Source organism: Cynocephalus volans, chromosome 1 (genome assembly GCF_027409185.1).
Source record: "Cynocephalus volans isolate mCynVol1 chromosome 1, mCynVol1.pri, whole genome shotgun sequence".
Lineage (NCBI taxonomy): Eukaryota > Metazoa > Chordata > Mammalia > Dermoptera > Cynocephalidae > Cynocephalus > Cynocephalus volans.
Window position 1 is genome coordinate 202897608 of NC_084460.1, and position 17738 is coordinate 202915345.

Sequence of the window (17738 nt, forward strand, 5' to 3'; positions counted from 1 at the left end):
TTTAACAAGACCCCAGATATTTCACGTGTGCATAAGAAACATGTTCAAGATGCATTGATGAAGAATTTTTGATCTAAGAAATAGTACTCAGACATTTAAAAAGAAAACTAGGCTGACTCCCTCCCTCAGTGTGCCTACCACAGTCAGGCTGGCAGCCTCGCCACATGTCCTCTGGTTGTGAAACAGGTCAGATCAATTTCTGTCTGCTTTTGCCTAGACTGTGCACCCTTCATAAATTGTGTCTGCACAAACAGAGGACAAGGAAAATGCATGCTGCAGTCTGGTGGTGAGGAGTCCTTTCCAATTATAACAGGAATAAAGGAGTCACCTCCCCAGCTATCATCATCTTCCAACAGATTGAGTAAGAATATTTTCAGCTCAACAGAAAAGACAGTCCATCAAACCCTAGATGATAATCAGCCATGCAATTTTTTTCAAGAAAAGGAATAGGGTGAATGAATCTCACCAGAAAATCAGCAATATGAATGCTGGCTCATCTTGGGATAAAATGCAATGTTCAAAGAATTCTTCAGGAAAAAAGCACAGTAGTTCCCCTGTAAACCATGTTTCTTCTCAGCTGAGAAGCAAAGTTGTAGGTGTTTCCCAATCCACTGAAGATAAACTTAAAGAAAACATTTCCTAGGAAGGAAAACCCAAAAGAAATCCACTTGTTTCCAGGTGTCAGGGGGCCTCAGTGAACAAACAGTTTTTTGACTTTTAGGCAATGAAAATTATTAAAGAAAATGATGAGGACAGAGCAAGTGATCTTTCTGATTCCAAAGGAATTCCCATTTCTCCTTCTCCCCTCATACCTCCAGATCTTAATCTTCAAGCTAAAGAAATTGATACAGGTTACTTTGATATCCACCTGGGTTAGGGCCTGGATACTATCATCCTGATTTCCTCCCACCTCCTTTTGGCTCCTGGGATCCACGGGAAATGGCAGTGCTTCTGAACACAGTACAAAACTGAAGCCATGCCATAAGCAGGAGGACTTCTTGGGAAGTATATCGATAGACTTGTTCAGCTCAAGTGGCTGCAGATCTAGACCATACAGGGCAGAAAAGGAAAGGGGGCCAAAGCAAGGCCTCCCACTGCCCCTGGGACCTCAGAGGCTCTGAAAAGCCCTGGGAGAAGTAAGCTAATTGCCAGTGCTCTGTCCATGCCCCTGCCTCACCAGGAAGGGGCTTCAACATCAGGACCTTCTTGAAAGAAAGATTTTCACCATGAAGAAGTCCATCCCATCATGTTATGCATTTGAGACTTCCCCAAACCAGCTGATGTGCTGGGTGGTAGCAGGCTATGTTCTCAGAAGCAACCCCTTGAAATGAAGACAGAAAGGCAGAAAAAGAAATCAAGTAAGAGTACCAAGCTGCAGTGTTGGGATTTGTCCTGCAGTGACAGCTGCCCTAAGATGGAAACCAATGGTCATATTGGAATTCCCAAACAGTCAGTGATGAAGGCCTCCAAAACACAAGCACATGCAAATCTTAAGAAAATGGGAAATGCAAATTACTGTCGTTGTGTCACTATTTCCAGTGAGAAAAAACTCAAAATGAACGGCATAAAGCAAAGCACATATAAATTGAAATGGTGTGTGATAATGATGAAATAATTTTAAGGACCTGCAGATATCTAAATATCAGAGCTCTTCCAAAGGTCCGATACTGTGAATTTTAAGAAATGTTCTGATTACTGACATTTAAGTAGTTGATTGGTTCTTTAGTCCACCCCACCCGCACCCCCATAGGATTATTTTCAGAGGGATATCTTTCAATAAACCTTTCTTTGTATTGACAGTCTGATGCAAATGAGAACCCTTTAGATAAAAAGTAACCGAAATATGTGCCATATGAAGGAAAAAAATGGCAACAGTACAGGGGAAGAGTCAACAAAACCTGAAATAGCAGCCAGCCTTGGAAGAACAGGTAGTGACGTTCAGCTCCCATTTTTACTTGCACAAGTATGTAAAATAGTGGTACAGAATTTTAAACATTTGAAATAAGGCCCTTCTTGCCACTGCCTCTCTTGCTTTTACATAAACTCTTCAAGCAAAATTTCTGTTCATTTTACCCCTTGGAGAGCCTTCAGTTCTTCCTTAACTTAGGGAGTACTTGAGTTTCTATTTTGAGTCGTCACTTATCACTTAGCTGCATGCTCTTTAAAGACAATGGAATCTAGTACTTTAGTACATTTTCTCTGACATAAGTTTTTAAATGAGGGCATTTTAAATTTAGGGGTGGTGTTGAAGTCTGTTTTCGAATTTTCTAAACTGAGGCTAATACAATTTGCAAGCTTTTCCAGTTGGAAAGTAGATGGGCATAAGCATGATTATTGCTGTTTGGTGGGGGTGAGAATGAAATATTTGGCACTAGAATTTCGGGCATGTAGTGTTCTTCTCCAAAGAGGTGCCACAGGAAAATCACCTTTAAGAATTTGTAAATGAAGGGCCTATAATAGGATAAAAACACATGGAACCACTTTGAATGTAACAGTTATTAAGTTACTGATTTGCAACCCAGATCCTGTTGTCCTTAGTCAAAAATAATCGTCTGTTTTAGTTTGCGACAGCAAGATTTTATGATCTTGCTTGGAGTGGGGGCAGGGGGGTTAGTGGTGGGAGAGAACACATTTCAAGACGGAGGGGAAGTGAAATCTGAATAAAGTGGCTGAATGTATTCTGAGCATCCTTATCCAGTGTGATGGCTTCCTGGCTCTCCTAAAGTCTTAACTGCAAGTAAATAACACCTGCTTGTGCTGTGAGTTTTCTGTGGACATGTGTGAATATCTTCAAAACATTTGATTGACTACTTCTTGATATTCGTTGTACTTTAATGACTATAATTGATTTTATCCCTTTAAACAATTATTGAATTTGTTTTTGACATGTTTTTATTTTTTTCACCTTTGGAGCAAAATGAAAAACTTGGCATTTTTCATTAGAAAATATATAATAGCTTGCGTACTTTTCACATAACAGTAAATGTCACCAGAAACAGCATAGGATAAGATGCATTTATAATTAAAATAATGTTCAAAGGTTAAATGTTAAGATCTTTTAAGTTTTTATTTAATCACTCTAAATAATCTGAAAATTTTTTACAGTGGCCTTTTTTTTTTTCAGGGCTTTATTTTCAGATTTTTACAGATTCCCTCTTACATTCTTTCTCATATCACTATACTGGAGAAAGCATGCTCTCACACTAAGATCTTATTTATACCTTTTTATATGAACAAAAGATGTACATATAGTAGGCGTTACTTCCATAGTTCTTAAATATAGCATTTGTACTCAGTATATGTGTTGTATTTGGAAAATGTAGCACTACTCCTAATTTTCCTTTCTGTGGTTCCTGAGCGGTGCTCCGTGTGTCTTTTCCCCTTTTCCTTGTGAGCACAGATTAGTCTATTGTACATGGCTAGTACCTTACTTATGATTCTTTCTCTGTTAGATTTTTATGCAGCTCTTTATGAAGCTTCATGGCTGATAAATATTCATAAGCATTATATTGTATACATATATACACTCTTCATATTAATACTAAAGGGTTTTTGTTGAGTTGCTGCTTTCCTTGTAATGTATCCACATGAGTACTCACAGAGACCTTGAATGGGTGAGGGTGGGATGGTTTACTTTTCCCTGCCTTGTAGATGTCTGTGCTAAAGACCATCATGATTAAGTAATTTATAGGTAATGCCGTATACATTTGTTCCCAGCTCTTTTAATTGAAGTTGGTTGCTTAATCTGGGAAATAGTTATAACGTCATGTGTTCAGTTTTAAAAGCATGAAAAAGTGACTTTGCTTGTTTATTTTTTTGCCTCAGTTTGGTTGTTTACTTTAACCAATGCTATTGTGTTTGGATCAGAGCGCCTAATGAATAGGGTTACGTTTTTTAAAGTTAGGTTTATCACAGAATTAACATGAGCACAATTTTAATTTTATGATTTCCAATACACATATCTAATACATCATAATGCGCTAAATGCTGCAGATAAGAATCTTGCTATTTTTAAGCAGACATTGGAAAGTTGAATTATGAACTCATTCAGTTCATCAAGTCAAAACACTTGTGGCCTGCTAGTCTAGTGACACGAGTCATTGTATTTCCAAGAAGTGCCTCTCATTTCTGGGGAATTGTTTACATACACCTTGCACTTAACCAATTAAAATGATCCAAGGTAAAAAAAAAAAAAAAGAAGAAGAAGAAGAAGAAGAAGAAAAATTATTTCAGGCTTAGAATCAGTTAGTGAAAAAAGTTGTAAAAAAGTACAAAAATGAACTATGAAAATATGTCAGTACTTGCTATGACTGTTTAGGTTTCAACTATTTCCCAAATCTTTAAATGATTAAACAGACTGAAGGCTTGTAACTAACTTGGATGTGGTAGAACTGGTGGTCTATGAAAAAAAATGGGGGAGGGGATATTATTGGTCTTACTATAGCTAATAGCTAAAAGGAAGGTGATTTATAGTGGTTCTTGGGCCTATTAGTTCACTTTCCAGAAAGACGTAAGAATTTCTACATTACAGGACATCAATATTGTCTGTTTCCTCATTCCTTTATGCTCATTTACTTGAGTAGTTACATAAAAATACAAAACTCTTGGTGATACTGTTTGTCAAGGTAATAGAGAAGAAGCATTTATTATTCATTCATGTATATGTACAGAGCACCATTCAAAATGGCCTGAAAATATTCAGCATTTTTGTTATTTGATGTTATAGCAATTGTATACTTGCTTTTGTATGCAATAAAATAGAATTCATGTAAGTTTCTATGAACTTGGATTTTCTCCTTCCTTGAGATCAAATAGCAGAAAAAGATTGTCTGAAAAAAAGAAAAAAAAACTAGCCAAACACAGTAGACAAGATGAGACAACAATAAGTACTACAAGAGGCCAGCGCTGCAGGGAAAAAGGAGGAGCTAGAACTTGGGTAGCACAGATCCAGGAAGACTGCTTGGAGGAGGTAGAGCTTGAGCTGAGTCACACTTGATGCTTTGACTGGTAAAATGGGAGATTGTTCTGAGAAGAAAGACTGTAACAATGAAGGCATTGAAGTGAAGACATTTATAGAATGTATGAGAAGAGGGGTTGACTCTGCCAAGAATGACCACTTATTAGACTCTAGAAAAGCACAGAGGCTGTGGTTTCATCTGTGCTCTCCAGGATCTTACCTAGAGTCCAGCACTTTGCTGGTATTCAGTAAATATTTGTTGAATAAAAGGAACTTTTGAAACATTACAGTCCCTCATTGAATCCTTTTGTATGTGCATAATCTTCCTAATTATTGTTGATATTTTCTAAGTAAGTATATTGGGAGTGGTGCTACTTTGAGGTGGTAGGTTCAGCCATAGCCTTTCAAAACTTGGTTGGTGTGTCTACTAAACACAGTGATGAACTTTGAAAGAATGCATAGACAGAATTAATTTCTTTCAGTGCCGTACAGAGATCAGAAAACTACATAAGTATCTTATTTCATGAATAGATATATTATGGCCAGTATTTAGAAACATTTCCTTACAATAGAATCATAAAATGAAATTACTTAACGAAAGGCATATAAACATTTTAAAGCTTCGAATCACTCTGCTAAATTGATTTTCAAAAAGGATATTACCTTCAGCAACACCCTGGTCTAGAAAATCTGCTTAGAAAGAAAAAGGTACAGAGAAGTGGGTGAATAGCAAGTAACTCCTAGCAAGTAACATAGTAGTATGTTGAGTTATCATCTTCCAGAAAACGTAATAGTCACTTCTATTACATGGCTACTAAATGGCGGAGTCAGAATTTGGAACCAGGACTCTAAATCTCTAAATTCTGTACTCTTCCATTATATTAACATTCCTGTTCTGGCTATCTATTGCTGCATAACAAATTACCCCCAAATCTAGTGGCTTAAAGCAGCCACTATTCCATTATATCTCACAATTTTGTGGGTAAGGAATTTGGGCAGGTCTTGGCCAGGCGATTCTTCTCCACATGGCATTGGCTGGGCCAATTCATATGGAGCTGGAGTATCTACTTCCAGAAGAGTTCACTCACATGATTGCAAGTTAGTGCTGGCCATTGGCTAGAAGCTCAGCGAGGCTGTCTGCTGAGGGCCTTAGTTATTTTTACATGAGTCCCCCACTGGGATCACTGAGTTTTCCCATAGCATGGCAACTGGGTTCCATGAGTAAGTGTTGCCAGAGACAGGAAATACAAACTCACAGTCTTTTAAGGCCTGGGCCCTAAAACTGCCACAGAATCACTTCTCCCATATTCAGTTATTCAGTTGGTCAGAACAGTCACAGAGCCCACCCAGATTTAAAGGGTAGCAATATAGAATAGACCCTCCCCCCACCCCACCCCCTACATACACATCAGCCATCTTTCACTTAACACATTTCCTAAAATACAATGCTGAAAATACATAAATTTAGGTCTACATATTATAAATAATTATTCCATAATAGTTCACAGAACCTAATATCTCAAAGAAGTATATTGTTTTATTGTAAGACCTCCCATTCTTTTCTATTTTCTGTAACAACATGCATGAATTATTTTGAGAAAAATAACATTTTCTTAAGGTTTTACTATGAAGTTTCTGTTTATTTCAGAAACTAGAAGTGGCCAAAGAGAGAGTGCTGAATCACAGGAATAGTGCTACGAGCTTCTCATTTCCTCTCTTTTGCTACATGAGCTGGCTTGTTAAGTCACCAGCAGGAAGCTACAATTTGGAGAGTGGTAGCTCTCTGGACATAAGATATGATTTCCAGGATGGTAGCAGTTAGATAGATGCCCTCTCTTCTTCAATAAAGCACTGCAAAGTAGCGTGCTTCAGTAGATGGCTACTGAAAAGAGTCCCAGTTTTCCTGATGGCAGGATAAAACTGCTTTGACTCATCAATGTCTTTAATATAGTTAGAATTCAAATGAGGTTTCCATTTTGCAAATTCATGCAGACCTCACTCCAAGCCAACACAGGTGTACCTGGCTCACTGGCAACTATAAGCATGGATGAAGCATTTCCACTCCAGTAAAAATTTCCCTTCCTCTCACATCTGTGTTGAGACCCTCACACTCATGGTCGACTAAGTGCACTCATTTCAGGAGTTACTATATAATCCATTTTCCCAGTTTAAGCAAATAATGAAAAAATCAACATAATTTTCATATATCCACCTAATTTTATACCTACTCTCTTGACATTCCTGATTTAAATAGGGATTTGTTCCTATAAGTATCTCCCTTGGAGACTCTCCAGGGAAATTCAGGCTCTTCCTTCTGCTCATTGCCCAGCTAAGCCTCAGGGTCCTGACAGTGGAGCCAACTCAGAAGAACAGCCAGAGTAAATGGATGGGAAGATATAAAATGGGCCTTCATTAACAGTGCAATAGAAATTTCCTTTATGAACCTAACCTCCCTCCATATGAATGGCAAACACGTACAGGATAAGTGCATGGGAGGTATGCCTGACTCAGCAAGTCACACTCTAGATCCCGATCCATGATTTAAGGGTTATCTGCTGTTCCCAACATGCTCACAGAAAAGGAAGTGTTCTGAATAACACACACCCATTTGAAAATTTATTGATTGATGTGTTCCTAGAACCTGTTAGACCATGTAAAAGATGTGGTAAAGGGAGCTAATGGTCCCTGTCGCCAGGAAGTTGCCGGAAATTACAAATGCAGGTGTAGATTAGGATTGCTGGCGATGGTGCCGAGAACACCAGGATGAGTTGACAAGCGAGAGATCAGACTCAGGTCCCCAAGTTTTGAGAGATCCTATTCATTCCAGATTCTAACCACTTCTCATCTCACCTACACCCACTCCATCTTGAGGCACTAAATAAGGTAAAAATCATTCTTAAATTTCTTCTGTCCTCTGCAGAGTATGCCAAAACTTGGACAAAAAGCTAATCAACTTATCTCCCCATCAAGAAGTTTTGGAACTTTTTGCTATATAAAATCTTTCCAACAACAACAACAGAAATGTAATACAGGGTGTCCTATGATGCTCTTTGGAGCTACTTCATATTCTCTCAGAGGTTGAAAACAGTTACTGCTCTCCTTCTTATGTAGAAAGCAGTAACTGTTTAATGGTGTAATTCAGAGAAAAATAAAGAACTAATTCAGGCTTTGTATTATTTAGCTACAAAATTAAAACTCTGGAACTCATCACTTAACAGGATTTCATGTAACACTATACTTCAGTATAGACACAAAGAGCTTCTTTACTTCCACTGAATTCTCATAATATAACAACATATTACTTCAAAATATATAATACATAATAATAACATAGTTCTTCTTATGATGAAAATGTTAACAATTCATAAAAAATGAAAACAAAAATACCTACATGTTTGTAATTAGACATATCTGATTAAAAAGTAGGGTGGCACAAGCTCACATACACTTTGACCTAATAATTCTCTTTTTTACAACATATCATTTTCTAAGCTCAGGTTTTCTAGGAAACAAAGCCTGAGGCAAAATTTTTATGGGGGGAGTGGTATAATCCCAAGGAAGCTAGAGTAGTGTAAAAAGAGGAAACAAGACCCAGAAGGAGGGAGAAAAAATGCAAAGTGGTATATTACAAACTTGGTGGTGCCCTTACCGGAAATCACACTTGGTTGCTCAATTACACACCCATCTCCTGAAGGGGCATATGGAAACCCTACATCAGGTACCAACCCATTAGGTGGAGGGACAATAATGTACCCACCAGCTCCCTCATGTCCCCTGTTTACCATTGATTAAAGCTCTCCTCTGGGGGCTATAAGAATACAATTAGCACCAGGCTGTCTTCCTGGAAGGTCACCCAGTAGCATCCAGCAGAAAACTATGGCCAAGCAAATTTAACACAGTACATAACTAGATCCAGCACCGTTGTAAGGAAATACCTGCACATTCTTAAAGGATATTTACTGTGGCATTGTTTTTATAAAGAAAACTGAAAAGAGACTGAATGTCCATTAATAGAAAAGTGGTTTAAATATATTATGGTACTCCCTTATCATGGGTGGATTAAAAAAAATGAGGAAGATCTGTATCTACTTATCCAAAAATATATTCAGGGCTTATTAAATTTTTTTTTAAAGTCACAAAGCTATACATATATCACAATTCACTTTAATGCAAAAGAAGAAAAACTCTATGTGAGTTATATACACATACATATGACATATATAAAAAAATGGTTAGTAAGACACACATCAAAATGTTAGTGTCTTCAACTAAAGAGAGGATCATAGGGGATCCTTTGAAGAGGGATTTCACATTTTATTCTAATCATACTTGTATAATTTAAAAGTTTATATAGTGAATACTTTAAAGGAAGAAAGAGAGGGAGAGGAGAGGGATGGGGGTTAGGTAGAGTACAGGATTGAGACCCAGATTTAGTCACTGTCACTGTCTCAGTTCATTTAGGCTGCTGTAACAATATACCATAAATTGGGTGGCTTGTAAACAACAGAAATATATCTCTCACAGTTCTGGAGGCTGGGAAGTTCAAGATCAAGGTGCCACCAGATTTGATATCTGGTGAAGACCTGATTCCTGGCTCATAAACGATGACTGCTTTTTGCTTCATCCTCACATGGCAGGAGTGAGAAATCTCTCTGAGTTTTTTTTAGAGGGGCATTAATCCCATTTGTCAGGGCTCCTAATCACCTCCCAAAGTCTTCTGCTCTTAATATTACTACCTAGGGTGTTAGGATTTCAACATATGAATTAGGAGGGTGTGGGGGAAGGGGAGCACAAATATTCAGACCATAGCAACTACATGTGAATTCTGTTAGGATGACTAAATGTTCCAACCAAGCAATGTGTTTCTTCTTGAGACCTGACCTCTGATTTCCAACCCTAATACTACTGTAATGATTTTTAAGAGCTTTTGCTTTAGAAGAGTTCAAATAGTATGTTTAATGATGTGCACATTAGAGGGAAATCCATTATTAAGATGGAACAGTGTTTAAATGACTTCTGTTGAAAATAACAGACCAGCAGAATGCTCCCCCAAAATTACCATGGAAATAAAGTCCTGAGAGAACATGAGTGAATCAGAGAAAGGGAATGCCAGACAAATCAAACCATCTCAGCCAAATGTGGTCTAACGTTATGAGGGTGAACCAAGACAAGGGAAGAAAAAGAGCAGAATGAGTTAATAATTGCTGACAGGGTTGAAGAGTTTGTCGTAAAATATGTTTTACCAATGTGTCCTAAGTGATAGCAATAAAAAAAAACCCTACAACAACCCTCAGTCTAATAGGCAGTGGAGGGAAATAGGAGCTCCCTTGAAGAGTGAGGGACTGGCCTCATTTTTTCCAGTGCCTTTTAACTAGACCAATAAAAGAAATAAATCTCTGCAATTGGTAAATAAGAGATCTTATTCTGAAGCAGTTCCGACTAAATGTGATCATTTAAGTCAATAGAGTTAGCGGTGCTAACATGTTCCAAGTTGTGGTCTCATGTGTCTTCTAAGTCATTAATTTTTTCAAAGGTCATTGAATTTGAAAGCTGAGATAGGCCTTAAAGACTATTTCACAAACTTCTCATTCCGTAAGTGAAAAACAAAACACCAGCAGGCACAGAAAGTGGTAGAATGCAGTCACTCAACTGGGAGAGGGGGTGTCAAAAGACTTGGGTGTGGCTCTGGCTCTCTCCTGATGACCTGTGTTACCTTCAGGAAGTTATTTACCTTCTCCCGACCTCTGCCACCTCTGTAAAATAGGTGCCACTCTAAATTCTCTGCCATATTTTCACTGCTGTGAATTATTTCTCTTAGGGAAATAGGAGAACATTTTTTGAGCTAAAAATAAGTAATCATGGGTTAATTGGGGCCTGGAAACATTGAATAACTTGTCCAAGCCCTTGTAGCAAGAGTTTGCATAAAGAGATTTAGAAATTAATTTTTTTCCAAAAATGAATAGCCTTTCTATACTTATTTCTTAAATGTTACAATCTTATTTTTTTTAAAACTAAAATATAGAAAAGATATTACAAACGCATCCCCTGAAATGAAATTTTGGTGAAAATGCATCCCTAAATAACTCCCATTCTCTCTCTCTCTGTCTCCAACACCCTTTCTCCCCCAGTGGAGGTAGCAGGTGTAAGCGAAACTTTACTTTGAATTTGTCCTTTGCCAAATGTACTACTGGAACCCTGAGTTTGAATATTACTAAGACATGTGAAAAAAAATGCTACAAATGGAGCATAGAGAATTTCTGGAGAACAAATTTTGAAGCACAATCCTTTTCAATAAGACTAAAAGATACAGAAATGTGTTGGGTAGATTTAGTTAGATCAAAAAGACCGCCATAAAGAAATTCCCATAGGGACAGAGAAAGACAAGACCAATGAGCATTTCCAGGCACTAGAGCCTGCGATTGGTGAACACTGGGATCCACCAAATTTGGCTTGCTCCTGGGAAAGTGGCTGGGGCAGGGGGAGATGCAGGAGTGAGAGTGACATGATCTGTAAAACTGAAGCACTCAGAGTGCGGGGCCAGGCTGAAGGATGTTCAGAGTTAGGATGGCAGGAATATTCCTCCCTCATCCTCAGAGGACCACGTGTGCTTTCTTGAAGGAATCTGTTCTGTGGTCAGGAGCAGTGAACAGAACAAGAGGCTCGGACTGGGTCATGCCACTCAGACTTGATGGGATTGATGATGTACTTCGGCTGTGAATCCAGCAAAGTCAAACATGCAGAGTGAAGCTGCAACCCCCAAGGTCTGCCTGGGTGACTGATGATCCTATTCGAAGGAAACAGCTTTAGATGGTATTTGTGCTGCCAGCATCAAAGGAGCACAGCTGAGATCTGGCTCCATCAGTGAGCTAAAAGTTGTCCCTATAGGCATAAAAAAGCACCTTGTTAACTTTCTGAGGCTGTCACAGAAGAGGGTGTCCTAGGAAGTGGAAAGGTTAGGGGCAAACCGGAGACTCAAGCCTTTTAATTTAAAAGTTTAAAGGAAGATATGACATCTTATTTTGAACAACAAGCCCAGATAATGGGTCCTATTGACCACATAAATGCATATGTGAATAGTTTAAAATAAATATTATATTAAACATGCCATTGGGCAGCCAACTTTTTCACTCAATGATATTGTGGCTGTCCTTCTATGTCAATTAATGTAGACTGATATCCTTATTAATGGCTGCATACTATTCTCTAACAAATAAGAATCATACTTGTTTGCTTCTTTATTAATGGACACTGAATTTGAATCTTCTTACTTTCTCTGCCAGTATTATAAGCAATGCTGCAATGATCATTATTTAACATTTATCTTTTGACATGTGGCTCATTATTTCCTTAAGACAATTTCCTAAAAGTTGAATTTTGGGGTTAAAATGGATTCAGATTTTCTCTTTTTAGTGCCATCTACCAAACAGCCCTTGAAAATTTGTACTGATTTTTACCCTATTAACAGTGCATGACAATGTCCATTTCCCAGTGTTTTATTTACATCTTGTGCTAGCAATATTTTACATGCAAATCTAATAAATGAGGGAGAAAAAAGCTGCTGTTGTTTTTATGGACTATCTGGAAATTTTGAATATATTTTCATGTTTATTAGCCATTTTTATTTATCCTTTTATAAATTACCTGTTTATGTCCCTCACACATTTTTCCTATGACGGTATTAATCTTTTTCTCAATGCTTTGTAGGAGTTTTTTAAAAATATTTGAGATACTAATTCTGACCTATACTGCAAATATTTTCACCGCTTATTCTTTTCTTAAACTTTGTTTCATGACTTTTTTTTCCTATATGAAAGTCTATCATTTTAAGTAGTCAAATCAATCACTCTATTGTGGTTTCCAGCTGGGTTTTTATACTTTAAAAGGCCTTCTTTAGCCCCTAAATAACCAAAACCTCTATATTTTTATAAAGGACTTATGTGGTGTAATTTTTACATTTAAGCTATTGATTCACCTAGAATTGTTTTAATGCCTCAGCTTTTTTTTAACGTCCAGCCACTTATGCCAACATTAGTTATTGAATAATTCACTTTTTTCTCCACTGACTTAAAAATGCTAAATTGGCAAATATTCTTGGAACGTTTTCTGGAATTGGCGTTTTTGGTTGTTTGGGTTTTTTGTTTGTTTGGTTTTTTTTTTTTTAAGTTATCTATCAGTTAGTTACCCTTCCAGTGCCACATGGTTTGATTGCTGGTTGTTTAAGTATGTTTGAATATAATGAATCTTTGGAAATATTCAACAAATTTTAACAAGTCCTAAGAGACTCAGAGGTAAGAAATGAACCTAGGAAAGTGGAAGACAGTGGACATGCGTTGGTGTAGAGAAAACCGAAGCAGAACCACAGGTCCAGATGACCATGTCAACAAGCCATCCAGAGACAGAGAATTTCTTACACAGTGAATTTGGGGAGGAGTCTTAAGAAATATGTTTAGATGTCAACAAATGCAGTTGGTATAAACACTTGTTTCATCCATTGCGCAATATGATTAGACCCCCCCAGTCAATTCTCATCAAAATCCTTCCACAATTTTAACACTATCTTTAGGTTTTCCAAGGGCTTAAAATAAAATCTTCTTTCAAGAGCATCATCTTTGTTCTCAAATGCTTAATCTATACATACCTTTCCTAAAACTTCTTACACAATATCCCTCTTTTTTTCCTTCATTCTTCACAGAAAGTCTGTGCTTCTGCCTTATATTATAGATTTCCTGGAACTTCTAAAAACCTAGAAACTCAATTTTTAGGACACTCCAACCCACACACTCAGTATTGAATGAGAAGCATAAACACTGTTGTGTAAGCTACCAGCTGCCCCAACTGTGGAAACACATACGAGGAACATTTTTGGAAAAAATTGAAGGTTGTGTTAGTCTTGAGCAAAGACTAGGAAGGAAGTCCTAGGAAGATTGCCTTGACCTTGAAGAAAAATGAAAGAAAGAGCAGACATCCCAGTACCTAAGTATCTAGGTTATAAACATGGATAAGAAAAAAATTAAAAGCTAAGACAGGAGTATCTGCACCTTGAGTGGTACTGGGAGTCAGTCTTGGCCATAATTTTGATCCCATCAGTCAACCAATTCATGTGGGATAATGAACCATGAATCCAGTGAGTGATCATGAGGTCCATTGTGAAGCTCTGAAACGAACACATCACAGGGCATCCTGTTCATAGGAGAATTGCTACCCAGGGGAATCCAGAGCACATTTAGAAGAATGCTTAGTTCATCATGTTACTAAAAATAACAAATGTTATTCATCCTAAATGTCATAGAAAGTCCTCACATCATCCTCATTTATTTTGTAATTAGTCATTCTGAATTAGATAAAAATGTTTCCCAGTTAGGCATTTGGATCAATATGTCAAAGAAGAGAATATATTCTAATTATGTGAGTTAGGAGTGGATTGCACTATCACAAGTAGAAAAAACAAACAAACAAAAAACCAACAAATTTCAGGGCCATTTATTATTGATTCATTCAATAAATATACATTGAGAACCAACAGAATGCCTAGTGCTGTTTTAGGAACTGGGCATAGAATAGTGACCAAACCAAGTGAGGTACTTGCTTTTGCAGAGCTTACATATAGTAGAGGAAATGTATAAATAAATTAATAATAAATAAAATATCAGATATTAAAAAGTTGTAGTGAGGAATGTGCTTAAATAGCATGTGTGGGGGGAGGCCTTTAAAAGAAGATGGGACTTGAACTGAGAACACAGAGTAGTGAGGGAGCACAGCATTCCCAGGTGTAGAGTTGGAGCATTCCAGGTAGAGGGAACAAAGAGACAAGAACAGTTCAAGAGAATGAGGCAGACAATGATAGGGAATGAAGTGTGGAAATAGCAGGAGGGAACTTGTGGGATGATAAGGCATTGGATCTAATTTTTAGAATAAAGGCAAGCCACTGGAGAGTCTGAGCTGGGGAATTAGAGGATTGGATTTACATCTTCAATTGATCTCTTTGACTATTGAGTAATAATTCTAAAAGAGCAATAGCTAAGATCATTTCTTGCAGTGACTTAGAAAAAAATAATGGCAGCTTGGGTTTGATTGACAGAAGTGGAATCACAGAGAGGAGGACAGACTCAGGAAGCAAATTCAAGACATGCATTCAGACCTGGATTCTGGTACTGATTCTAGCCAAGTGACCTGAAGTGATTCCTTAATGTAGGGCCACATATCAATTGTTTTTAATCTGTAGATTAAAAGATGCATAGTAATATTACTTCATATTATTTTACAAAATCAAATAAATCCCTTTGTAAGAATATTTTTGCTCAGCCTTTCAGTGTCCAACAAATCCTTTTATTTCTTCAAGTATATATTTTTTCCTAAGTGCTCAAGCAATCTTTTCAGATAATTAATTGCAAAAATAATTCTCAGTCCATGCGTATTAGCCAGTAAATCCACATTTTTTAAAAAAAGGATAAAGTAGCAAGTGTCTTCTTTTGAAGTGAAAAGTATTTTGCCACATATGTAGATACATTTTAATAAATAAAAATAACTGTTATTGTCACTGACACAACAAATATAAAAAATATGCAAAACCCATGCCTCTGTCAGCATGTCTGAAGAATACCACATGTATGGGGCAAGTAATTTCAGCAGGGAAAGAGGTCTTTTAACAGATGATGGATATTTTTGAATTTTTAGTTTCATCATAAAACTTCCCTACTTATACACACACAGAGACACACACATGATATCATAAATTCTATAAACAATCGCTGTAAACTAATGGGCCCCATCAGATATAATGTGACATTATGGAGTATGCAAACTATTTGCAGATTCAAATGATGACATACCTCAAGGAAAAATAGACCATTTCCCTGCCTCCAAAGACATCAAACACGGAAATTAGCCGTGTGTGATTTATCTTTGGGCCCTCGTCTTTTATATCAATGGGGAAGAGCTATTATTATCTTTGCATGGAAGCCCCTGCAGTAGGAATTAAGAAGTATCATTTCATTGAAAAAAAGCACATTTTCCAGGCAGCTGTTGCTTATTTGTGTTTCCTGCCTTAAATTAGCCAGGGGACAAGAAAGAGCACAAAACCAAGATTACTGAGAGCAAATTCAAAAAGTAAACTTAACAGAACCTCAACACCATGACACCCAAAACACAATATTCTCTAAGGATGAAAATTCTTGACTAGCCTCATGTTTAAAAAAAAAAAGGGAAATTACCCTAATAAACTTAACACCATCAAAAAATCATCTGATCTCAGCTAAAATGGTTTTATGAATATAGTTAGAGGGCATTATTTTAAAGTTACACTGGAGGCAAAATGATAGCAGCGAAGGCCAGACATACAGGAAATTGTGTCCTGATCTCTTCACGCTGATACTAGCTAGTATCTTTATTTTTTTAATGATCACATTCAGATACTAAATCTATTTTCAATTATTTCATTAAGAAAAGAACAGAATCCCATTTCATGTATATTTTTTCCTTTGAGTGTTTTACCCCTCAGAAGGCAATAATATTGTAAAATATTTATTCCATTAGTTTTAGGTAATTGAAATGCCAAGAGCTAAGCGCTTAATCTCTGCTGGCGGGGAGAGCTGCCTGCTGTCACTTTTTATTAAGTCCTTTTTTGCTGCTTTTTGCATAGTCAATAATAGTGTCTAAACCTGAGAAAAGATATAGAGTAACATTTAACAGCAGTCTATGATAAGGTAATGTTTACATTCAGGATAATATGAAAATGTCCACTCCACAATAGCAAAGATTTTTCTCCAGGTTAACTAATTAGAATGTTTATTAGCTGCATTCATTATTCTGACAAGCCCAGGGATTTTGAAACATTATTAACTTCTTAAGCACAATATTCCTTAAAGAGCCTGTGCCTGCTGGAATCTGGACAGGTGGATTTTAGCAGCGGTTGACATTTCTCTTCCCACGCCTACAACAATACAAAAATGGAATACAGAGCACTCATCCTGAGTGCCTTCAGGGCACTGAGAGGGCCTTCAGTGACTTCCCTCATCATTTTTATAGCACCCTTCATGACTCTGGCTGGTTAACGTACAGCCTTCCCAACCGGACTTGGATCAGTGACTTATCTCTGTCGTAAATAGACAGCAAACAAATCTGTCTTTAGCGGCACTAACTGGAGAGGTATATTTCTGTCACAGGGGTGGTGAGCATACAAGCAGGGCTTACAACCTCCCTATCACCTGGGATGCCTCATGGCAAGAGGGGGACCCCTAGGAAACCCGGATTCCACATCATGAAACAGGAAGACCATATATCTTTGATTTGAACTTCATATAGCTGTGTTTTCTGCCATATATGAGTGTTTATGATTCTCAGCATCATCATAACTTGAGCCTGAAATGTATAACTATACTAATTTTTAAGGCCTCTCAACCAGTGAGTCATGGTACAGGGAAAAGTACATGGACTTTAGAGTCAAAAAAATTTTAAGCTCAAGACCATCTTCCCTATGTAGCAGTTTTGTGACCTGAATCAGGTTACTTGACCCCTCTGGGCTTCAGTTTTCTCTACTTCTCATAGACAGAAGTAGTAAAGGTGATATCTACATCACAAGTTATTGTTGTCATGATTGAAAGATATGGGAGGCAGTGCAGACAAGTGGTTCAACTAGGGACTCAGAAGTTAAACCCTCGCTGTGATTCTTGGTTCTATCATTTGCTAAGTTTATGGCTTAGAAAAGATCCAAGACCTGTCTAAACCCCTATTTTCTCATGTATGCAAGTAATCATAGTATCCACTGCACAGGATGAGAGATTTA

The 17738-nt window shown here is 37.4% G+C and overlaps 2 pseudogenes; both read left to right on the plus strand.

Moving 5' to 3' along the window:
* Positions 1-481: 481 nt before the first annotated feature.
* On the plus strand, positions 482-1615 carry LOC134368490 (protein FAM217B-like; annotated as a pseudogene).
* Positions 1616-1843: 228 nt separating this feature from the next.
* The window catches only part of LOC134368597 (signal-induced proliferation-associated 1-like protein 1), a 125104-nt pseudogene continuing 109209 nt past the window's right edge, over positions 1844-17738 (plus strand).